We start from the raw sequence: 24,982 nt of genomic DNA, 5'->3' as shown, positions 1-24,982 counted from the left end.
ATTACTCAAAAGTTTAGGAACTTCTTTACCTTAAAAAACAGAAAAAAAGAGTATGAAATACTTCTTGTGACAATTTTTACCCCTATGCCTGAGGACTTGTTCACCTGAATGCACTTTAATATCCTACTTGAAAGTACAATCTTCCTCCGTGGTGATTTTACAAAACTAAAATGAGCAATGGAATTAAGCCTATTTTGTAAGACAACAGTTCCCAAACAATACTAGATATAGCACATATACTTCAAATACTAAAACTCACTAAATGTAACCCATTTTACCTTGAGACAGTTTATTATTCCTCTCTTATTTAACATATTCAAGCAAAAATTGGTTGCCCTTGGAAATAAGCTATTGGTAAACAGCCTGGTTCATTCTGAAAAACTCTCAAAAGGGTTTCATGACCATAGTCAATTATTTTATAACCTCCAACCACGACTTCAAGCTATTCCAATCAAAACAAAGTAATAAAACCAGAGGGAGATGAAGTCTCCTGTAACTAAGTCCCCTCATCACTTCTCCTCACTAATCTCCTCAAAACTAAAATCTAACCCAAATCCCCCTGGCACAAAATTCCACAATTGTTTTCCTCTGCCTAGAGTCCTGGACCCTAAATTATTGATAAGGGAAAGAGACAGGAATTCACTCTTCATTTTTGTATTATATGCATATTTCTAAAGTAGAGTAGTAAGTAATATACTAGTATGTTATACATAAAATAAACATACACAAAAATAACTTTAAGATTAAAATATACAGAAAAATGTAAATTCTAGGGCACCTGGGTGGCTCATTTGGTTAAACATAAGACTCTAGGTTTCAACTCTGGTCATTATCTCAGGGTCGTGAGATCAAGCCCCACTTCAGGGTTCCACCCTCAGTGCAGAGTCAGCTTGGGAATTTTTCCCCCTTCCTCACCTTCCCCCTCTCCGTCCTCCTTCCCTCTCAGGCTGTTATCTCTCAAATAAATAAAATCATTAAAAACTAAAAAAAAAAAAAAAAATTTAATTAAAAACTGTAAATTTTACTACTACTGCTACACACACACATTTTTTTTTTAAGATTTTATTTATTTATTTGACAAAGAAAGAGAGAGAGAGAACAAGTAAGTGGAGCAGCAGGCAGAGGGAGAGGGAGAAGCTCAGCTGGGAGCCCGATGCTGGGCTCAATCCCAGTATCTTGGGATAATGACCTGAGATGAAGGCAGATGCTTATCCAACTGAGCCACCCAGGCACCCCCTCATGCACACTTTAATATATCATCTTGTCCTTCCAAAGTACAAGAGCATCTCATGACATCAAAAGGCAAGCCAATTAAAAAATGAGCAAGGGACCTAAACAGACATTTTTCTAAAAAAGGCATACTGATGGCCAACAGACATGAAAAGATGCATAACATCAGTCTAATCAGGGAAATGTAAATCAAAAATACAATGAGATATCACCTAACACCTGTCAGAATGGCTAGGATAAAAAGAAAAGAACACAGGTTGGCAAGTACATAGACAAAAAGGAACCCTCCTGCACTATTGGTAGGCAAATAAACTGGTGCAGCAACTATGGGAAATAGTATTCCTCAACAAAGTTCCTCAAAAAATTAAATACAGAAATACCATACAATCCAGTAATTCCACTCATGAGTATTTACCCAAAGAAAAAGAAAACACTATTCTGAAAAGATACATGCAACCCAATGCTTACTGCAGCATTATATACAGTAGCCAAGACATGGACACAACCTAAATGTCCATCAGTCAATGAAGAAGATGTCGTGTATAGGGGATCCCTGGGTGGCTCAGCAGTTTAGTGCCTGCCTTCGGCCCAAGGCATGATCCTGGAATCCTGGGATCGAGTCCCACATCAGGCTCCCTGCATGGAGCCTGCTTCTCCCTCTCCCCTCTGCCTGTGTCTCTGCCTCTGTGTGTGTGTCTCTCAAGAATAAATAAAATAAAATCTTAAAAAAAAAAAAAAAAGAAAGAAAGAAAGAAAGAAAGAAAGAAAGAAAGAAAGAAAGAAAGAAGACGTAGTGTATATAGGCAATGAGATATTACTCAGCCATAAACAAAAAAGAGATCTTGCCATTTGCAACAACATGTATGGACCTGGAGGATATTACATTAAGTGAAATAAATCAGAAAGAAAGACAAATACCACACAATTTCACGTGTATGTGGAATCTAAAAAACAATAAGAAACAAGATTTGCAAACAGAATAAAATGGTAGTTGCCAGGGGTTGGGGAGGGGGGTGGATATGGGCAAAAAACTGGAGATAAAGAGGTACAAAATTCCAGTTACAAAATAAATTAAGTCACAGAGATGAAAAGTACACCATAGGGAATACAGTCAATAATAATGTGATAACTCTGTAGGGTGACAGATGGTAACTATACTTACTACAGTGAGCACTTCATAATGTATATAAATGTCAAACCACTATGTTGTACACTTGCAACTAATACAATATCATGTCAACTATATTTATGTTTAAAAAAAAAAATAGTGCCAGTAACCTCACTTCTGAGACCAGTGACCTAGAGCACTATTTCTCTCACTTGTCTGGGGATGGGGAGGGGCTTGCTCAATATACAAAGTACAAAGCCACAACCCCAATCCAGTATCCATTGAGAGTATGGCTTGAACCTCTGTATGTTTAATAAGTTCTTCAGGTCATTATATCGCTTAGAAATATTTAAGATCCTCTGGTATACAAACTTAACCCTAAATTCCATTGCGTGGCCTACAAGTACTTCACCCACCAGTACAATCTCCCTTCCTGCCACTCTTTGACCTCACTCTACTCTCCAGCAATACTAAGTTACATGACATTCACAATCTACACTTCTCAGGCTCTACACATATCATTTTTTGTGCTTAAAGCCATAACTCTACACCATAATCAACCACCACTCTGACCAATCCTATCTTATTCACCAAACTTCTATTGATCTTCAAGTCCAATTCTAATTTCCTGTCAAACCTTGCCTAATTGTCGAAGCAGTTCTCCTTCTCCTTTGCTCCTAATGGACCTTACCTTTTTAGCAGTACCATAGAATTTAAAAGTATGTCTGTCTCTCCATAGATAGGATCTGTGAAGGTAGGAACCCTGTCATTTCATCTTTGTAACACTAAACGCCTCACCCAATGCCTGACATGCAGTTTTTTAAATATTTATTGAATAAAGACTTTATTCAATAAATACTGTCTATTCAAAGTTGAGATTAACAAGGGGAATCTCCTTACATGATTAAAAACTAAATAGAACATCAAAAATGGCTGCCATATCTACTTTCCACAATAACAATAAGCAAAGATAATCAAGTCATGAAGGGAAAGCAACTATTAGTTATGAAAATATCTAAAGCACTTTACAAGTTATTTCTCACACCTAGAATAATGCTGTGAATCAGACACTTTTACATATATAAAAAGTGAAAGTGGGGCACCTGGATGGCACAGTCAGTTGGGCAACTGACTCTTGTTTCAGCTCAGGTGATCTCAGGATCACGAGATCCAGGCCTGAGTGGGGCTCCATGCCGGCAGAGTCTGCTTAAGACTACCTCTTCCCTCTGCCCCTGCCCCTCTTTACCCTGTGCTGTCTTGCTCACTCTCCTCTCTCAAATGAATAAATCTTTTTTAAAAAGTGTAAGTGGGGATGCCTGGGTGGCTCAGTCAGTTAAGCATCTGCCTTTGGTTCAGGTCATGATCTCAGGGTTCTGGGATGGAGCCCCAAATTGGGCTCTCTGCTCAGTAGTGTGTCTGCTTCTCCCTCTCTTTCTGTGCAATCTCCCTGGCTCTCTCTCAAATAAATAAACAAAATCTTTATAAAAATAAAAATAAAAATTTAAATATATTTATATTTAAATTTAAAAATAATTTATTTTTTTAAATAAATTTTTTAAAAGTGAAAGTAGTATGAGCCTCAATTACTTACCTAACTTCAAATTTATAAATGGTGATGCTAAAATATGCTGCTGAATCTACTGCACATCTTTCTAACCCAAGTGACTTAAAAATCTTAAGAAGGGATCCCTGGGTGGCTCAGCGGTTTAGCACCTGCCTTCGGCCCAGGGCGTGATCCTGGAGTCCCGGGATCGAGTCCCACATTGGGCTCCCTGCATGGAGCCTGCTTCTCCCTCTGCCTGTGTCTCTGCCTCTCTCTCTCTGGGTGTGTCTCTCGTGAATAAATAAATAAAATCTTTAAAAAAAACATAAAAATAAACTCAACAACAAAGAAACAATCCAATCATGAAATGGGCAAAAGACATGAACAGAAATTTCACAGAGGAAGACATAGACATGACCAATAACCACGTGAGAAAATGCTCCGCATCACTTGCCATCAGGGAAATACAAAACAAAACCACAATGAGATACCACCTCACATTAGTGAGAATGGGGAAAATTAACAAGACAGGAAACAACAAATGTTGGGAGAGGATGTGGAGAAAGAGGAACCCTCTTGCACTGTTGGTGGGAATGTGAACTGGTGCAGCCACTCTGGAAAACTGTGGAGGTTCCTCAAAGAGTTAAAAATAGAGCTACCCTATAACCCAGCAATTGCACTGCTGGGGATTTACCCCAAAGATACAGATGCAGTGAAAAGCCGAGACACCTGCACCCCAATGTTTATAGCAGCAATATCCACAGTAGCCAAACTGTGGAAGGAGCCTCGGTGTCCATCGAAAGATGAATGGATAAAGAAGATGTGGTCTATGTATATAATGGAATATTACTCAGCCATTAGAAATGACAAATACCCACCATTTGCTTCAAATTGGATAGAACTGGAGTGTATTAATGCTGAGTGAAGTAAGTCAGTCAGAGAAGGACAAACATTATATGGTCTCATTCATTTGGGGAATATAAAAAATAGTGAAAGGGATTAAAGTGGAAAGGAGAGAAAATGAGTTGGAAATATCAAGAGAGGGTGACAGAACATGAGAGACTCCTAACTCTGGAAAACGAACAAGGGGTGGTGGAAGGGGAAGTGGGCGGGGGAATGGGGTGACTGGGTGATGGGCACTGAGGGGGGCACTTGACGGGATGAGAACTGGATGTTATGCTATATGTTGGCAAATCAAACTCCAATAAAAAAAAATACACAAAAAAAATTATAAAGTAAAGTAATGCCTGTCTCCTGATTAAAAGGTAAGCCTGTAATGTGCTAGAGGAAGATGCCTCCCAACAGGTTCCCTTTTCCCACAGGCACTCCAGCGTCACTGGTCCACTAATATGGCATGATTTTCCATTAACTCAAAGTGACTATCAGCTAAATTAATCCTTCACACTAAGTATCTGTACAGTGAGTGACCCTTTTTTAAAAATAGCACTACAGGGCAGCCCGGGTGGCTCAGCGGTTTAGTGCTGCCTTCAGCCCAGGGCGTGATCCTAGAGACCCGGGATCGAGTCCCACATCAGGCACCCTGCATGGAGCCTGCTTCTCCCTCTGCCTGTGTCTCTGCCTCTCTCTCTCTGTCTCATGAATAAATTAAATTAAATAAATAAATAAATAAATAAATAAATAACGCTACAATTTAAAAGGTGACAATAAGGCATGCCTGGGTGGTTCAATCAGCTAAGTACCTGTCTTCAGCTCAGGTCATGATCCCAGGGTTCTAGGATGGAGCCCTACATGGGGCTCCCTGCTCAGCTAGGAGCCTGCTTCTCCCTCCTTCTTCTCCCCACTGCTCATTCTCTCTCTCTCAAGTAAAACTTTTAAAAAATATATAAAATAAAAGGTAACAAAAAAACATGTGAGAAAGCATATATACTAAGAGAGAACACATACTCTAGATAGTTAAATGCATGTAATCTCAATTTTTATAAATTTTGAGTCTCCCAAACTCCTCTATCCTAGTAACCTTTCACCTCTTTTCCACTGGAAATATGCACAACCAGTGCCTACCACAAACTAATGAACAAGGTTTTAGGAAGACTATCATTTCCTACTGCACATAAATACAAAACCGTAACACTTCATTTTTTTCATGTAAGGGGTATTGTCGGTATTTCACAACTTGTTCTTTGGGTCCCTTGAAATCAGGATATTTCTCCTTTTGCACAAACTTGTGAAGAAACTTCTCTGGGGAAAAAAAGAAAGAAAAGCTAGCATATGAAAAAACACTTAATATACTTACTTTTGTATGCGTTGTCCCCATTAGATTATGAACCTTGAGAGCAAAATATATGACTTCACCTTGTTTACCCAGTTGTGAACACTAAACAAAAGGAGAACACCAATATCTAAACTGATGGTATCATTTCTGGTGTACTTTCCATTTCCAGTTCACTATCCAAATGAATCCTCACAACCATCTTCTGTGAGATAAGCAGGATAGATCATTCCCTCTCTCAGAATAGAAACAAACAAACAAAAAATCTCAGAAAGCTGAAAAAACTAGTTCAAAGTCACTGAACTAGTGACTAGAACTCTAAGATGCTATCTTTTAAGTGGATGCTCTCTTTCAGGCAACAATGACTACAATCATCACTGAAATTTTTGTTTAAAATTTCACGGAGATGTTTGAAGACACACAGGAGGTAAATTATAAGACACTTAAATATTTTGTGCCTGCTACCCAAAAAATCATTATTCAAACTACAATATTCCTTAGTAGAAAAAAGTTTATCTTTTGAAATTATAAGTTTCAAAAATAATTCTACAATCAATCATAATATGGTCTGCTTTTCCTATAAAAATTCTTTCATCTTATCTGATTCTAAATTTGAGTTCTTTTGCCTTTCCAATTTTTTTTCTTTAAGTAGGCTCCAGGCCCAGTATGGAGCCCAATGTGGGGCTTGAACTCATAACCCTGAGATCAAGGGCAGCCCGGGTGGCTCAGCGAAATCGCCTTCAGCCCAGGATGTGCCGCCTTCAGCCCAGGATGTGATCCTGGGGTCCTGGGATCGAGTTCCATGTCAGGCTCCCTGCATGGAGCTTGCTTCTCCCTCTACCTGTGTCTCTGCCTCTCTCTCTCTGTGTCATGTATAAATAAATAAATTTTTTAAAAAAATACTGTAATAATGTTGTGGCATATGGTGACCACACTTATTGTGGTGAGCACTGAATAATGTATAGAACTGTTGAGTCACTGTAATATACACCTAAAACTAATTTAACATTACAATGTCAACTATACTTCAACAATAAAAGAAATTTTAAGTTGTTTCTGTTATTTTCTTTTTTAAAGATTTTATTTATTTGACAGAGAGAGGACGAGAGAACATAAGCAGGGAGAGTGGCAGACAGAGGGAGAGTGAGAAGCAGGCTCCTGGCTGAGCAGAGAGCTGGAAGTAGGCTCCTTCCCAGAACCCTGGGATCATTACCTGAGTGGAAGGCAGATACTTAACCAACTGAGCCACCCAGGCGCCCTTAAGTTGTTTTACTTATTTATTTATTTTTTTTTTTTTTTACTTTTTCTCTCCAAATGTATGGAACAGCAGCTTGATAAACAAAACTAAATGTTTTAAGAATAAGTAAACAGCTCGATGTTCTGTTTTTATATTCCCTAAAGATGACAATAATAAACTTGACATTCCTCTGAAAGTTGTTTAAAATCAAAGAGATATGAATTATCATGCATCATATACACAAGGAAAAGAAAATACACACTAGAGCTAAGTAATAACCTGACAGAAAAGATTAGAGTATTTCCCTCTAAGAGAAATCCAATAAATTTCATTAAGTTATCCTATCCTATCAACGCACCTCATTTTTCTCAACTGAAGACTTTCATGCATTCTGGTTTATCTACCTAAAACACTGTCCCCACTTCACCCTACTCATCTTCAGCTCTTACTCAAGTACCACTCTTGGAGGGGCTTTCTCCAATCCATTCAATCTAATGATCTCTGCCTGTTAAATTTTCTCAAGGTCTATCATTCCTTAGCTCCAAATCATTCACCATAGGTTTTACTATATACTCCTTTCCATGTTATATGTCTATTTCTCCCAAAACAGTATAAGCTCCATGAAGTGTGCTGGTGGGTTTAAAAAAAAAAAAAAAAAAGGCTTCATTAAGGTATAATTTACATACCATAAAATTCACTCTTTTCAAGTGTACTATTTGAAAGTGTCTAGTAAATTTACAAAGTTATATAACTGTTACCAAGTGACTACTTGTTAACTCTGGAATTTAGAAGGAGATAAATATCTGGTGAATGAATAAATCAATCTGATAATGACTTACTCTACTACTATGTGTTCAGTGTACCATGTGATTTCATAGGCAAAATTGCCTTTATTACTATTCTATTTCAAATTATCCTTCCTTATTTCCATTTCCAATCAAAGTCAGCTCTCCCTTAAGGCCCCAAATTGAAACTATTCACCTATTAGCCTACTGCCTCGCTTGGGGAACCATGACTCATTCAGGTCAAGTTCATGTATGCAGGGCAGCCCGGTTTAGCGCCGCCTTCGGCCTGGGGCGTGATCCTGGAGACCCGGGATCAAGTCCTGCATCGGACTCCCTGCATGAAGCCTAATTCTCCCTCTGCCTGTGTCTCTGCCTCTCTCTCTCTCTCTCTGGTCTCTCATGAATAAATAAATAAAATCTTAAAAAAAAAAATTCATGTATGCATACTACAATTCCTTTTTCTCTACCAAGTAATCTCCTCCTTTGCCCCCAGCCACATTAATAAAACACTCAAAAAACAAAGTTAAGTTTAGGAGCATTAATGTTACTCACTGGTGAAGACAGGACATTTATTTAATGGATGTACCTTTGTAATATTGAAGTGATGGAAATAAGTTCTTAGTACTGATATACATCTATTTGGGTTCTAAATAAAGAGTGACTTACAATATAATTGGAAATCTTTTTTAGATATAATCAGTCCCTTTGTTGTTTATCCAACGTATAAAACAGAAATTTTCTAGCTTTTTTTTTTTTTTAATTTATTTATTCATGAGAGACAGAGAGAGAGAGAGAGAGGCAGAGACATAGGCAGAGGGAAAAGCAGGCTCCATGCAGGGAGTCCAATGTGGGACTTGATCCCAGAACCCCAGGATCACCACCTGAGCCAAAGGTAGATGCTCAACCACTGAGCCACACAGGTGCCCCTCTAGGTCTGTTTTTTAAATTTCAGTATTTCATTCACTTTTGGAACAGTTTTCAGATAAAAGATTTAATTCATGTATAAAATAACCTTAAGAACCTATTTTTAATTAATCTTTTTTTAAAAATAACAAAGAAACAAAAAAATTCAAAAATGAGCAAAGGACAGGAATAGACATTTCTCCAAAGACACACATACTAAAAGTAGCTTTCTGACTTAAGGAAATGAAAATAAAAGCCAGCTCAACTCCATTAAGATGGCTATTACCAAACAAATAAATCAACCAAAAAAAAGGAAGAAAGTAACAACTGTTGGGAGAGGATGTGGAGAAAATGGAACCCTTGTGCTTTGCTAGTAGGAATGCAAAATGGTACAGCAGCCCTGGAAAACATTTTGGATGTTCCCCAAAAAGTTAAACATAGAATTACCATATGATGCAGCAATTCCACTGCTAGATACATACCCAAAAGAGTCAAAAATAGGGACTCAAACAAACACGTGTATATCAATATTCATAGCAGCATTATTCACAAAAGTCAAAACGTGCATTAAAAAAGAAGACAACAAAATAAAAAAAAATTAAAAAAAAAAAAAAAAAAAGGGATCCCTGGGTGGCGCAGCGGTTTGGCGCCTGCCTTTGGCCCAGGGCGCGATCCTGGAAACCCGGGATCGAATCCCACATCGGGCTCCCGGTGCATGGAGCCTGCTTCTTCCTCCGCCTGTGTCTCTGCCTCTCTCTCTCTCTCTCTGTGACTATCATAAATAAAAAAAATAAAAATAAATAAGAAAAATAAAAAAAAAATAAAAAAAAAAAAAGAAGACAACATGGGCACCTTGCCGGCTCTGTTAGTAAACATGCGACTCTTGATCTTCAGGGTATGAGTTCAAGCCTCACATTAAGCATGGAGCCTACTTTAAGAAAAAGAGACAGACAACAGGCCCAAAATAGAGTCACCTAGGCTAAGCCTTCATTGCCAAACCAAGACTTTATATCTACCTAGCTGCTTCCCCGAAGAATGTAATCTTAACCAGTCAGTCTGGAATTTCCTGGTCAGCACTAGTGAAGTAATCTGCCTGAGAGACTCAGGCTGTCCAAAGTATGGTGACCTGCCCGAAACAACCCACTCTTTGCTAGTAACTTCCTTATCCTGCCTCCTTCTGCCTATAAGCCTTCCATTTTGTACAGCTCCTCAGAGCTCCTTTAGATCTGCTACATGGGATGCTGCTCATGAATAGTTGAATAAAGCCAGTAAGATTGTTAAAATTTGTTCAATTGAATTTTCTTTTTTAACAGGTAAAAACAATCCAAATGTCCATCAATAGATGAATAAACAAAATGTGGTGTATGATACAATGGAATTCAGCCTTAAAAAGGAAGTAAATTCTGATACAAGCTATAATATAGATGACCATGGTCATCTAACATGGTTAAATGAAATAAGCCAAACACAAAAGGACAAACACATTCCACCTACTTAGGGTACCAAAAATAGGCAAATTTAAAGAGACAGAAGGTAGAATAAAGGTTATGGGGCTAAGAGTAAGAGGCAATAAGTAATTATTGTCTACTGAGTCTCTGGGATGATAAAAAAAGTTCTGTAAATAGATAATGGTAATGGTTGCACAACACCGTAAATGTACTTAATGCCGTAAATTGTACATTTAAAAATGGTTGAAATCGTAAATTTTGTTAAGTATCATTTACCACAATTTTTTCCAAGCATAGTTACAGTAACTTCTATTTTTATATCCTCCAATAGCAAATGTTAGTGTACAATGAAGGAGAAGCCATGCACAAAATGAGTGGTTATTCATAAACGAAAATAAAAATAGCTGTCATTTTACTGGTTAAGGGAAAACTGACAAGTCGCAATGCATTCAATTTCAGCCATTTTCTGTCCTAAAACAATGGCAGTCTAATAAAAAACATACTGTAACATTTACTTCACTCGGTGAAAAATCTTCTGACACTGTTAATATGCCTTTCTACATCTTTCTAAGGACTTAAGTTGTGTCAAAATCCTTAATTGGTGACACAAACTGGAAAAAATACTGCCCTAATTTTAAAAACAGCATAAATTAATAAAGGAGCTCCCAATGGACATACAAATAGTGACCATCCAATTTCAACAATTAATAAATGCACAGTACCCGTGAGAAACCCAGGCCAACAAGTATGGCTACTGCACTTGCAAAAAGGAAAGCTGAAGACACAGCCTCATATTTAACTCAGAGAGGCATCAAACTATCATTTAATGTCTGCCTCTAAAAGTGCATCCCAGTTATTTAACGTCCATAGTATGCATTACCTTGGTGCCGACTGTTATTTTTAGATTATCAGCTCCCTGAAAGGAAGGTAAATGCCCAACTTGAGGTACTTCTCTGACAATTAGATGGCATAATGAGGAACCGAATGAAATTCTGCAACTGCCTAAAATTCAGTGATTTTTAATTGCTCACAGACAAAAGGTTACCAATTTCTCACTTCTCAAGTGTGCCAACCGATTCAATTTCCTATAACCTTATTTCGGAAAAGAGTCGCCCCAACTGAAACTTAAGGCTGTACCCCTCTCTGGGCTGCGTATTCAGAGTGCATTCTAGACAAGTCCCCAATATACCAATTTTGGCTATATTCTCTGAGCAATTTAAGGAAGTCAGCAACCACTCATCTCACGTGATCTTAAAACGGGGCGCAGCTGAGCCTAGATTAAACCACACTTTTTTTTTTTTTTTTTTTTGCATCAACTTCACCGACCAGCATCAAGGAAGTGGGCAGGGAGGTGGCGCAGTCTGGTGTTCAGGCGAGACTAGAAAACGCGTGGGCTGCTGTGCCTCGGACTTTGGGAGAGCTAGGAGATAAGAAGGCACACCAGCTCACGCGCATTGCAGCGGCTGAAAAATCGAAGACTGCCACACCCCCTCCCCCCCACCCCCGCTGAAGCAGGCACTGCTTCACCTCCTCAAGCTCAGGCAGGAAGGGGGCCCGCTCTACGGGCTCGCCCACCGCAGGGCACTGCCGCCAACCCCGGCACCCCGAAGTGCAACGCCCTTGAGCATCGCAAGGCTGGGACAAGGCGCTGGGGGGCGCAGGGCGGGGGGGGGGGGGGGTGAGCCGCGGCGCTGGGCGACCCGCGCATGCGCAGAGAAGGGTACCCGCCCGTTCACCTACCGTTGGAACCGCGACGCCCCGTTCCCCGGCCGCGGCCACTTCTCCAGGACCTGCGGCGACGGCAAAAGAGAGAGAACTGAGGCCCCAGGTGGCTCCGCGGCCGGCGAGCCTCCTCCTGTGGCGGCCACTGGCGGGACGCTGAAGCGACGGCTGCGGCGCGGGGCCAGCCCGGTAAGCGACCCCCGGATGCCCCCGGCGGTGGCGGCGGCGAAGACGCGGAAGAAGGGGCAAGAGCGGCGACTGAAGCAGCGGCTGAGGCGGAGACCCTCCCTAACGGCGAGCGGGAGGAGAGCGGAGGGCGGAGGGCGGGCGGAGGCCGGGCCGGACGTGACGTGCGTGGGAGGGGGCGGGGCGGGCCGCGGGTGGGGGCGGGGCGTGCGCGCGGGCTGGTGGGGGTCCCCGAAGCCCCTGGCCGCAGCCATGGGGTTTGTGGGCGTCAGAACCACGTCTGCTTTTCCGGCCCCGAACCTGGGCCCCTGCGCTAGGCTGCGAGAAGCCCGGCGCGCGCTTGAGGGAGGCGTGTGGGGGTCCTCAGCCCCGGGAGGCTGGAAAGAAGAGAAAACTCGGGAGGCGACGTAGGAGGGACACAGTGTCCATGTGTTAGACCGAGGCCCCCTGGTCTCTGCAGAGGCGGCCGTGGCCTCCTGCAGAAGCCCAGGCAAACCCGGGTGCCCTTGTCCAGGTGAGGAGCACGGGGTATACCGAAAACCGCCAGGGAGGCCGAAGCGGTGACTCATGTGCCTACTTCCCAGCGTTGGGGGTCAGATCGGGGACCCTGCCCCCGCCCCCACCCTTCCTCTTCGCCGAAGGACCAGACCTTGACTCCAGAGAGAACATACAGGCCTCTAGCGCGGAAACCGTCTGGGAACATGCGCGTCGATAGGCGACATGCTCGCAGGGAGTTTCCTATACTGAACCAGAGTCTGAAAGCAGAGCTGGAAGGCGTAATCAGGCGCCCTGTGAGCTTGCATAGCCACCCAGACCGACCCTGCAGCTCCCACGCGCTCACAGAGGTGTGAATATTCAGCCAATCTCTTCTTTGCTTTAGTGTGTCAAGGGCTTTGAGATCTTCCGCTAAGTAGAACACGGTATTCCTGTTTTTGGACTCCTTGATGCCTGGTAGATCCACACCTGCACAAAGAACTCTGGATGTCTGTAAAAATATAAATGGCTACAATTCGGTTGTCTCCTGTCTCCCCGAGGTGCGAGTCACCTACCGAGAACCAAGAAAATGCCAGACAAGAACCCTCACAGACCTTGGGACGAGATTTAAAAAAAAAGAAAAGAAAAAGTCACCCTGTGAGATGATCTGTAAATGTGTTACAGAGGCCAGGGTAGCTCCCAAATTTCATCAGAGAGTAAAATCACCTGTAACTTCAGTGTCACCTGCCCAGTTGATGCTGTCATAAAAGAAGGGTGGGGTCCATCAAGAGCCTAGAACCAGCAGAATCTGAGTAAGAATGTAGTGTGGGCCCCCACTCTGTCCAGAAGAGAGGCTACTGATTCTAATGACCAGGACCAATAGCTGTTATCAGGACAGGTAAAAACCTAATTCAATTTCAATCCCTCACTCAACAAATACTCACTGAATACTTACTGTGTTCTAGCCTCTCGTACTCCTCAGCAAATAAGATCTCTGCCTTTATTGAGTCTCTATACTAGCAAACCTAAGTTCTGGATATCCTTTAAGAACATGCAAAGACCCAGGCTCTGATTCCATACCCATGAAGTAGTCTTCCCATCACTTAAGGGGTCTCAAGTAAATAAACCCACTAAGAAGCAATTGTCCAAGGCACATGACTAGTACGATTTAAACTTGCTATACACTCTTTCTCAATTAATAAATTCACCTCAGGGTTATAAAATCAGCTTCTGTTCACTGGGTTGAATTATAAAGGTGTTTTATTCAAAAATAAAGTTGTTTTAGCCATACTAATTTCTCAGAGCCTGATTAAGCTTAAGTGAAGGGAAATAAAATTTCTGAATATTGCCAAACTGAGGACCAGACAGGCCCAGTTTCATAGCAGCCCAATCAAGATGCAGCCTAGGCATCTTTCTTTAAACGTCTTAAATGGAAGCTTTACCTGTGGTTCCATACTTGAAGAACAGGGGCAACATGATTGCTTCTAAAGCTTAATCATAAGCCAGTGAAACTTAGAGTAAATCCGTAGCATGAAAACCTTCCTGTACCTGTCCTACCTATGCAACACAGGCTCTTGTTGACATAACTGACTGTAATAGATACATTACTCTGAATATGCAACCTAAGACTAAGCTCCCAGGGAACAGAGATTGCTCTGCATTTATGGCCCTACTCCCACAAAGTAAGGGCTCCCAAAAAACAAACGAATCAGTTGAATGACCATTTTCCCCTGTAAAACTCAAGAACATGTCCTTGGAAGATATCTTTTCTAGATTCTGCTTTATAATATGTAACCAGAATGATATGTGACCAATATGAATCCATGCAAGATTCAGGAGTATCTTTTTAAAAAACAAAAACCCTTCATTTTTATCTTTCACCATCCTTTTAAACCTGGGCAGCAGGAGTACATCTATATATATTTGATTAAGGCAGGTTTCATGAGTTCCGTGGTCACCCTGAGGAACAGAAAATTCCTAGGGTATCTGAGGGACGTCTGGCTGGCTCAGTCAATGGAACATATGACTCTTGATCTCGGGATCATGAGTTTAAGCCTCATGCTGGGCATAGAGCTTACTTAAAAATAAATAAATAAATAAATAATAAATAAATAAATAAATAAATAAATAAATAAATAAAGTCTTATGGTACTTGAGTCACAAAGAGTGACCCTTTTGCCTCTTCACCTGAGGCTAGTTCCCGCACTGCTCTCCCCAGAGGGGCATCAGGCCTGGTCATTCTAGTGCTCTCCCAGCTTCCCACCCAGAGGCAAAGGGAGGGAGACAGAGGTAAATCAGGATTCTTTACTTTCATGTGATGGTTTCACACTTGAGCAGATGTTTAAAGCCACCCATGAATACTTGTATGGTTACTCCAGAAACCAACCCCATCCCCATTCTCCGGTGGTTTCCCATCCATAGTTCCCTTGATCTGCACAAAAGTGTCTGTTCTGGCAGTTCTTTTACTCCTCTTTCAGCCTCTTGTAATCTAGAGGTCTACCTCCAATTTCTTATCTGTTGAAACTTGTTTTTCTCTGTAGGGACCTTGTCGGTTAGGAGCTAAGGTCACTCTTGACACTGATCCATCCATTTGCAAGTGGCCCTGGGGGCCACGCCTTCTAGTTGTGCTTGGGTCTCCACACCTGAGGGAATGCCATTCACAGCAGCCTTGTTGTAGATTTGTATCTTCATTTTTGACAGTTTTCCAGCAGGTGGCAGTAAAGTGTTTTGTCCAAAGTAAATTAATGTATTTTCCAATAAAAGGAAAGTGTGAAGTGTCTGGATGAAGGAGAACTTCTTTCTCATGGTGCTGTTTATGCTGGAGGTAGCGCTGTATGGTCCACACCTGGTCTGTGTGAATCTCTCATGCACTTCTGGCCCAAACAGACTGGGGAGCACAGGCCAAGCCCAGTGTGGTTTCAGCATTCCTCTGCTCTTTTGCCAAAACAGTTGCCAGCCCTTCTCTTGTCCTCTATATTTTCCAGGCAGGAATCAGACAGAGGTCCACTGTGCCTCTCTCACCACAAGAGTACTCTGAGTAGTTCCATTGAAGGTTCCCTCCCTCAGCTTGAGGTAAAACTAAGGCAGGTGTGTAGTAAGAATTCATGGCATTGCAGCAACAGTCTCCAATGAAATAATATTCTCACTTGACTTTTTACAACTTGCTCTAAGCATTTAGAGTTATCTACGTGATTCTGTCTAAATTTCTAGGGGGAGTCCATCTCAGAACTCACTGTAATGAGTATTTTGGAGGGAAGGGGCAGTTATTGGATATTTTTTGTAATATCCTGGTGTTTCATTAAAAACAGTAGTTCTTAACCTTTATAGCCATGTCTAGAGACACTTCTATGAGCTATTGGTGCTGATGGCATCTAGCGGGGGAGGTGCTATTGGGCTCTAGCAGGCAGAGGTCCAGGACACTGCTAAACATCCTATGATATACAGGACAGCCCTCTCCACAACAAAGAACTATCTGGCCGAAAACGTAACATCTTGTGACAGATAGTATTCCTACCCTTGGCAATCACTGTAAGTAAGAAAACACCTAAAAATTACATCACTTTTTTCTTCCTTTTGCCTCCAAGTGTTTCACCTATAGATGCAGAGGTTACATTTTAATATATCATTAATGTCAACAACAGCATTTCACGTAGCTGTATGGCCAGGATGAGAAGTGACTGGTGTGTAGCCAGGACTACCTCTGGAAGTGAGGCGTGCCAACAAAATTATTATTTCAGGTGAAATTTTTTTAGGTATTTCTCTGCAAGATGATTTTTATAGTCTAGGAAAATAAATACCTTACCCAGCTTCTCTGAGCAGAGGCTTTCAGCCCCTCAGTAGAATCAGGAGTCAAATCACTATAGAAGAGATATCTAGTTGCTGCAATGCCCAGAACACATTCTAGCTGCTGGCTGGGGGGATGGGATGGGTTTTGGTGGAGGGGGGGGACTTCAACCTGTCTGCTTCCCCGGGGTCACCAGTGTCACCGGGATGAGACTGAACTTGGGGAGCAGCTGTCTCTAGACACTCTACCATGGACACCCTTACTATTCCTGGAGGATGCAAATGGACCTTGCCCCCCACCTCACCCAAGGAATACTTTGAATTCAGCTCTTGTAGATGTAGCAGGACATGGAGTCCTGCCCTTGCGCCTTCAGTAAGGAAACTTTTGATTATTTAGGTGTCCTCCTCACCCTTACTGATCCCCTATCTAGCCAAGGCTATTTGAGGACTAGCATAGAGATGAACTTTTGTTCACTCAAGGCTGCTATTATCTTTTTTAATACAGTGTTCACAAGAAACTGGAGCCATGCTAGCCAGCAAGAGCCAAAGAGGCATAATCCATCCCCACTGATCCTATCACTTAAAAAGTAAAACATTCAACACCCACAAATGTCGGACCCGGAATGAGAACATGGAACTTGTAATAAGAAAACCTGTATCTGAGTTCTAGCCCTTTCACTTAGTAGCCATGTGACTCTGATCCAGGTACTTAACCTAAATGCACCGTAGAGTCCCCATTGGTAAGATAGGAAAGAGGATACTGAAATGAACTGGTATGCATAAAAGCGTTTTATAAGCTGTGTACAGTTCTTTTCACTCCTCCCTCCTGTGCCGCTTTCAGAGACCTGAAGAAGTCTCTGGACATGTTTTGCCACCATCTGGGTTTTTATTGCTAGCAATGAACCCCATGTGGAAGCCTTTCTTGGCAGAAGTTGCTAAATACTTGTAAATTTATTTTTAAGTGAAAACCAACAACCACTAAGAACCCCCAAACTCTTGGTGTTATTTTTAAGATAACCCTGAACCTTGTGAATTCTAATCCATATGAGCATACCGCCTCCCTACTTAGGATGCATATTTACACTGCCCACTTATAGAAGAAGACATGCATAGAGATAAGAATGGGAAACATACACAGTTTTATGTGCAGGAGAAACTATGGCACAGGACACAATGCTATAATTACATGGATTCCCACAAAGCAGTAAAATGCTATCAAATTCAAACTCTGCCAATTGTCTCTTTCCTGAAGTATTCGTGTATATTGGGAAAAAAGAAAGGACTAAAAACTCCACAAAATTAAAATTTTCTCATAAAGAAGGAACTCACCATTAGACAGTGGTATTGCTGGCTCTCCTGAGGAATGCAATGGAATCTGTCTGTGCCACTTTCCCCGGGACCACTGTGCCAGCGTGCAAGAATGCATGTTCTTCATAAACAAAAAAAATATTACTAGCTGCAAAGAGAAGAAACTGTTCCAGGGTGTACAAATCCCACGCCAACACCCAAAATAATGGCAAATACTGTTCTGATCTTAGCAACCTAAAGTAACCTTTGAGCCATTTATTTATTCAACACATATTTCTTGAGCAACTATTAGGGGTCCAGCACTGTGTTAGGGGATGTAATCATGATCTCTGCCCTGAAAAACTTCATCTTACATATCTCTGGAATAGAACATTTCTGGAATAGAACCAAAGCTAACATAATGTTTATTTCAGCTTCCATATTCACTCACACAGCTTCTGGTACCATCCAGTTTGGGGAGCTAGAACAATTAACAGTAACTCTCATCTTTGCCAAGTCCACATTTTTGGCCTGATCACTCAGAATTCACTGTATGACTGGGGGGTGGGGGGGCGCCTGGGTGGCTCGGTTGGTTAAGCATCTGCCTTCAGCTCAGGTCATGATCCCAGGGTCCTAGGATCAAGACCCCATTAGGCTCCCTCCTCATAGGGAGTCTGCTTCTCCTTCTCCCTTTGCCTGCTCCCCCCCCCCCCCCCCCCCCCCCCCCCGCCGCCTCTTGTGCTCTCGCCTCTCTCAAATAAATAAAATCTTTAAAAAAGAAAGAAAGACAGAAAGAAAAAGAAAAAAGAAAAGAAAGAAAGAAAGAAAAAAGACTAAGTGTTTTGGTCTCTCTCTCTCTCTCTCTCTCTCTCTCTCTTTTTTTTTTTTTTTTTTTTCAGTGTTCTGGTCTCTTGATTAAATTCCTGTAGTCAAGTAGGTTTTTTTTTCCAGTCAGAACTTTTCTGCTTTAAAAAAGAAAGGTTGGGGGTGCCTGGGTGGCTCAGTAGGTTAAGCATCTGCCTTTGGCTCAAGTCATGATCCCAGGGTCATGGAATCAATAGGGAGCCTGCTTCTGCCTGCTGCTCCCCCTGCTCCTGTTTACACTCTCAGGCTCTCTCTCTTTCTCTCTCTCTCTCTCAAATAAATAAGATCTTTTAAAAATAAATAAAATTAATAAAATTAAAGTGGGGGATGGTGCATGGCTGGCTTATTTGGTAGAGCATGTAAACTCTTGATCTCAGGGTTATGGGTTCAAGCCCCACATTGGAGGTAGGGTTTACTTAAAAAAAAAAAAAAAGATATCCCTTTCTCTTCTCCCCTCTCCCTATATCCATGTGGGGGAAATTTAAAAAGTGCTCAGAGATTCAATGAGATTATGACCTTCACAAAACCTTATGACCTTCACAAAACCCAGGTAGGACAAAGAAATCCAGAAATCCAGGTAGGAAGATCTTGCCATTCTGCATACCCTTCCTCTTCCAAAGGCCTTAGGCTTTTGGATCTTCCTACCATTTGACCAGCCAGACTCCTCAAACTCATTAGGGCCACACCCTCTCTGGCAAACTAACAGCCCAAATATTTGCGGATTACAATCTAAATGCAACCACATTTTTGCCAAATATTTACACCTGACTGCTCTTTTCCACTAAAGACAGGATATAATGATTTACAGAAGCATCTAGTGTTTTTCCAGTTCCCAAGCTCCTCAGCAGAAAGACTCTGAAGTATGAAGGCTCACACTCTCATTTCAGCCTTTCACAGTGACAGAAACCAAACTGTACATTGGACAGAAGTATCACAGTTATTATGCATGTGTCCTATCACCCTTTTAGAGAACGGCACTGCCTGTATCTTAAATGAGTGGCTTACCAAAAACAAAACACTTGCTGAAAAAAGAAATGGCCCATAGCGTAACCAAATTTGTTGTCTTTTAACAAGGTTTTGCTATTGGTTTCTTCATTTGCTTTATGTGTATTTTTTTCCTTCACCTGGACTACTTGGATGCTTCTTACTCATTAATACATTTAAAAATATTTATTGAGGGCAGTCTCAGTGGCTCAGCGGTTTAGCGCCGCCTGCAGCTCAGGGCGTGACCCTGGGGACCCGGGATCGAGTCCCACGTCGGGCTCCCTGCATGGAGCCTGCTTCTCCCTCTGCCTGTGTCTCTGCCTCTCTCTCTCTCCTCTCTGTGTATTCTCATGAATAAATAAATAAAATATTTTTTTAAAAAGTTTACTTTAAAAATAAATAAATAAAATAAAAATATTTATTGAGCACCTAGTATGTACTGTGCCAAGTGCTGGAGAAATAGCAGTGAACACATTAGACACGATCCCTGCATTGTGGGGAACACAGTGTAATTATGTCAATAAGCCTAAGTCCAGTTTAAATATCCTAAGTATGACTTTATCTGGGCATCCGTTGTGACCTCATTTAGGTTAGATAAAATATCTGTCTTCTCTGGGCTTCAGGCATCTTCCCCATATTTCACATTGGAGACTTCCCCCTCAACAGAAGAACATGAAAAAAATCTGACCTACCAAAGGAAAGGGTAAGGAAACTTGACTGTGTCTGCCTTAATTGAGGATGGAGTAGAGAAAAAGAAAACTCTCCTCTGAGATTTCCTAAACAAGTTTTATGAGCACATTGAGGGGAGCAAAATTTCATACAACCCATGTGAACCAGAAAACACTGAGATGAAAATTCAAAAGCTGATCACTTTAGTGCCCCAGGCACCTCGCATAAGCAAAAGTAAAAATCCTCTGTGGAGATCCCACAGGTAAGGTTCCAAGAAATATGACTGATAATAAAATATCACTAAAATAACAAGGAAATCGTGCATTTCATAATAATACCAGCAATGACTGCAAGTATTTTAGTTACCAGATATGGAATATAAATAAAATATATGTGTGACACTGTAATATAATAAATACATATTTGTTCTTTTCCCTAGTTCTTGGCACAGAGCTCCTAAAACCCTTGTCATTTCCTCAGTAATAGGGGTAAAAGGAGTGTATTTCATTATTCACAAGTCCCTTTTTCCATCACACCTGAGCTTATGCTAAGTTGAATTAGAGTGGGGCCCCTAAATAGGCCCATATGGGGCCGATGCCAGAAAGACCAAATGATTAGAGGGTTAGAACTTGGCAGCCCCACATCTGACCTCCTGGGAAGGAGAGAAGCTAGAGATTATAATCTCTATAAAAACTGGAACAAGATTTGATGAGCTTCTGAGTCGGTGAATGCATCCATGAGCTGTGATAGTAGTGTATAGCCCAAATTCCTCCGTTTTTTGAACTTAAGATCCTTCTGTACCTTGCCCTAAGTACCTCTATCTGGCTAATCATTTGTATCTATTATAATATCCTTTACAATAAACTAGTAATAGAGAGTTAAGTGTTTCCATGGGTTCTGTGAGCCATTATAGGGAATTATTGAACCTGAGGAGAGGGTAGTGGGAACACCCCTGATTTGCAGCCAAGTCAAACAGGAGTGGGGGTAACCTGGGGACCCTCTACTTACAATTGTTATCTGAAAGGGGGAGTTGTCTTTGTTTTGGAGTGATTAGATGTGCATTGCTGTCTTGAAAAAGGAAGGGGGTGCCAGTGCCATGAGCCAAGGTATGTGGACAGCTTCTAAAAGCCAAGAAAAGCAAGGAAACAGATTCTCCCTAGAGATCTGAGAGCCCTGATTTTAGCCTAGTGAGATCCAAATGAGACTTCTGACCTACAGAACCATAAAGTACCAAAGTCATGGTTGGTTTTGTTTTTTGGGTTGGTTTTTTTTTTTTTTTTTTTTTTTTTTGAGAAAAATAACTTTATATCTTGGAATAATTTCAGGCTTACAGAAAAGTTGCAAAGAAGGGAGCCTAGTTTGCTCAGTTGGTGGAGCATGAGACTCAATCTTGGGTTGTGAGTTCAAGCCTGATGTTGAGTATACAAGATTATTTAAAAATAAGTTTTTTTCTTAAAAAAAGTTGCAAAGGGGCAGCCCGGGTGGCTCAGCGGTTTAGCGCTGCCTTCAGCCCAGGGTGTGATCCTGGAGACCCAGGATGGGGTACCACCTCAGGCTCCCTGCATGGAGCCTGCTTCTCCCTCTGCCTCTGTCTCTGCCTCTCTCTCTGTGTGTGTCTCTCATGAATAAATAAATAAAATCTTTAAAAAGAAAAAAAGTTGCAAAGATCACACAGAGAGCTCCCAGTTTCCCTTAATGCTAGTACCTAATGCCTTTTTAAAAAACAAAAAACAAAAAACATGGACATTAGAGCAGTTTTAGGTTCACAGCAAAATTGAGCAGAAGGAAGAGACTTTGTAGATATCTTCTGCCCCCACGTATGAATTTGTATTTTTTAAGCCACTAAGTTTGTGGCAGTTTGTTAGAGCAGTAGTAAAAAATAAATATAAAGGCGAGTGGCATTTTGAGGAGGAAAAAAAAGAGAGATGTAGAGATATATAGAGATACTGTAAAATGCTGTTAAGAAACAAAATTGGCTTCACTGAACAATTCATAAATTGAGTAGCATCCCGTCTAGCAAAGAGAGGGGAGCGCTGAGTTTGAAATGAAAGATTTTTATAGGCAGAAGCAAGATGGGACTAGGAAGTTAAAAGACTGGATTATTTCAGGCAAAATTACCTTCCCTTAGGAAAAGGCTGAGGTTTTATCAGACAGATTACCTCATTAGTGCTGAGCAGGAAATTCCAGATTGACTTTTAAAATTCCACTCCCGGGAGAGGCTGAAACTGCAATTATGTGAGCTAAGTATTAAGTCTTGGTGGGGCTATACACAGGTGACTCCATGGGCCTGTTTTTTCTTTTTAACAACACTAATGAAAAATGAGAGAATAATTCATTCAAAATCCAATATAATTGTTACTTCTAGTGGAGGGTATGCAACCTATAAGAGGGACACCCTCCCCAAGAACAGGGCCACACTAGCCTGTAAGTCATCTCTATGGGAACTAGGAAAAGGGTTGTTCTTGGGCAAATGAATTAAAAAACAAGAGCCCAGAGGGCCCACAGTCTGCAGCGGGAGCCTTTGTACGCAAGGAAAAGACCCCATTCTCCAGGAGATCTCCCTCCCCTTGGCTAGGACCTTTATGAAGGTCCAACTCTCACCACAGTGCTGGCAGTCCCAGCAGGGAACTTCAGAGTTTCTATAATATTTTACTATTCAAGCTGGGTAGAGGGTTTGTTTTTCATAATTAACCTTCAAACTCTATATACATGTATATACTATATACTCTTCCATTCATACTGATCACAGTTTTTAAAATGTTAAAATATTCAGCTATGTGATAAAATGTATACCATTATATCCCATGCAGAGCTTTACCAGTACTTGGGCACCATTCTTGCTCTTTGTACAATCTAAGAATCAGGGGGTTCTGAAGAATACTGGAGTGACCCTTTCTTTTAATATATATTTTTTTAAACTTCAGATATATTTTCTATTATCATTATTTCTCAGATATATTTTCTTTTTATCATTACTTTTTAAAAGTAATCTCTATACCTAACATGGAGCTTGAACTCACCACCTCAAGATCAAGAGTTATATGCTCTACTGACCAAGCCAGCCTCATGTCCCTAGGGTAATACTTTTCCTAACTTCACATAAGCTCTTTTCAGAGTAGGGGCAAGTCATCCATGAGCAGGAAAACAGGATTCCCCTTCTTTCAGCCCTTATCCCTATCTTAAATAAGAGATTTTGTCTGTGTTCTCACCCAGATATTGTACACAGTGGTAGGACCTGAATGTGCAAATCACAAAGTTAGTGAGCACCTATAATCCAAGAATGCTTCCTGAGACCTAAGAAAAATTTCATTATTAGAGATCTGGTATGTCTGATAAAATCTGACATGCTGACCTGAGAATAAGCAGACAGATGAACTTAGAAGGTTCTATCCCAGCCTAGGAGTCTTGGAACCTGATATACTACAACTCCGAGATTGCCTTGACTCTTCCAAAGAAGCCCAGGACCTTCTCTTTTCTTTTTTCCTTTTCTCTGCTTTTCCTTTTTAAAAGGGCACCTGGGAAAAGGACAGAAGGCTACTGAAACACCTCTCCTTTATTCCCATGCAGACCTGCTATCTTCAGAAGGGGTCACTTGGGTTCAGTAGTCCATCAATCCAAACCTCAAACCAAGTTTTGCTACTCAAATACAAGCTTCTGCACCCTTCCAGACCTAAGAAGTGCCTGGCTCTACTCAACTGTGATGTTGGATCTAGAGAAGTACTCAACTTACACAGTAGCTGAAAGATGGTCTAATTCACACTGCCACGCTTTTTTAAAAATTGTGGTTTTTTCAAATGGAAAAATAATACATAGTGACTGGGAAATTTTCAAAAATTTAGAATAAAGAATAAATGGGACGCCTCAGGGGGCTCAGTGGCTGAGCATCTGCCTTCGGCTCAGGGCTTGATCCCGGGGTCCTGGAATCGAGTCCCACATCAGGTTCCCATGGGGAGCCTGCTTCTCTCTCTGCCTGTGTCTCTGTCTCTCATGAATAAATAAAATCTTAAAAAAAAAAAAAAGGAAGAAAGAATAAAAAGCAAAATTCTCTACCTGCTCATTTACTTTCCTCCCCACAAGTAAATTTTATGAAGTATATCCTCCCAGACTCCTTTCCATACATTTATATAATGCACACACTCACACAATTGCTTTTCTTGACAAATGGGATCATACTATAATATTCTATAATATGCTTTTTACACATAATTTTCCATAGAAATTTGTCCATATTAGTAAAATATAGGTTGTTTCCAGTTTTCTCCATTAAAAACCATAGTGAAAAAAATTCTTGTACCAAAAAAAAAAAAAAGGTCGAATGAAGAAACCTACATAAGCCACACAATAAAATTCTTTACAAAGGAGAAAACAAAGCAATGGAATAAATGTTTGTATACCCATGTATATACTTGTGTATAACAGATTCCTAGAAACAAAATTGCTGATTTGAAGAGTAACACATTTAAACTTGGTAGATACTATCAAACCTCCCTCAGAAGAGGCTTTCTAGGAGATGCCTATTTGCTTAAACT

The 24,982-nt window shown here is 41.0% G+C and overlaps 1 protein-coding gene across 27 annotated transcripts in view; it reads right to left on the bottom strand.

Annotated features, from left to right (window-relative positions):
• The window catches only part of FAM13B (family with sequence similarity 13 member B), an 83,048-nt gene extending 64,881 nt beyond the window's left edge, over window positions 1-18,167 (bottom strand). For 7 of the 27 annotated variants that reach the window (XM_072728495.1, XM_072728502.1, XM_072728508.1 and 4 more), the window contains exon 1: window positions 12,225-12,553. The gene's annotated coding sequence lies outside the window, so the exon portion shown is untranslated. Of the gene's footprint in view, window positions 1-12,224; window positions 12,563-17,978 lie in introns of those variants that run through there. The other 20 variants (XM_072728496.1, XM_072728498.1, XM_072728507.1 and 17 more) reach the window with 9 other exon arrangements.
• Between the last annotated feature and the right edge of the window lie 6,815 nt (window positions 18,168-24,982).

The sequence above is a fragment of the Vulpes vulpes genome, chromosome 12 (genome assembly GCF_048418805.1).
Source record: "Vulpes vulpes isolate BD-2025 chromosome 12, VulVul3, whole genome shotgun sequence".
In the NCBI taxonomy this organism is placed as follows: domain Eukaryota; kingdom Metazoa; phylum Chordata; class Mammalia; order Carnivora; family Canidae; genus Vulpes; species Vulpes vulpes.
This window is presented reverse-complemented; position numbering and strand designations above follow the sequence as displayed.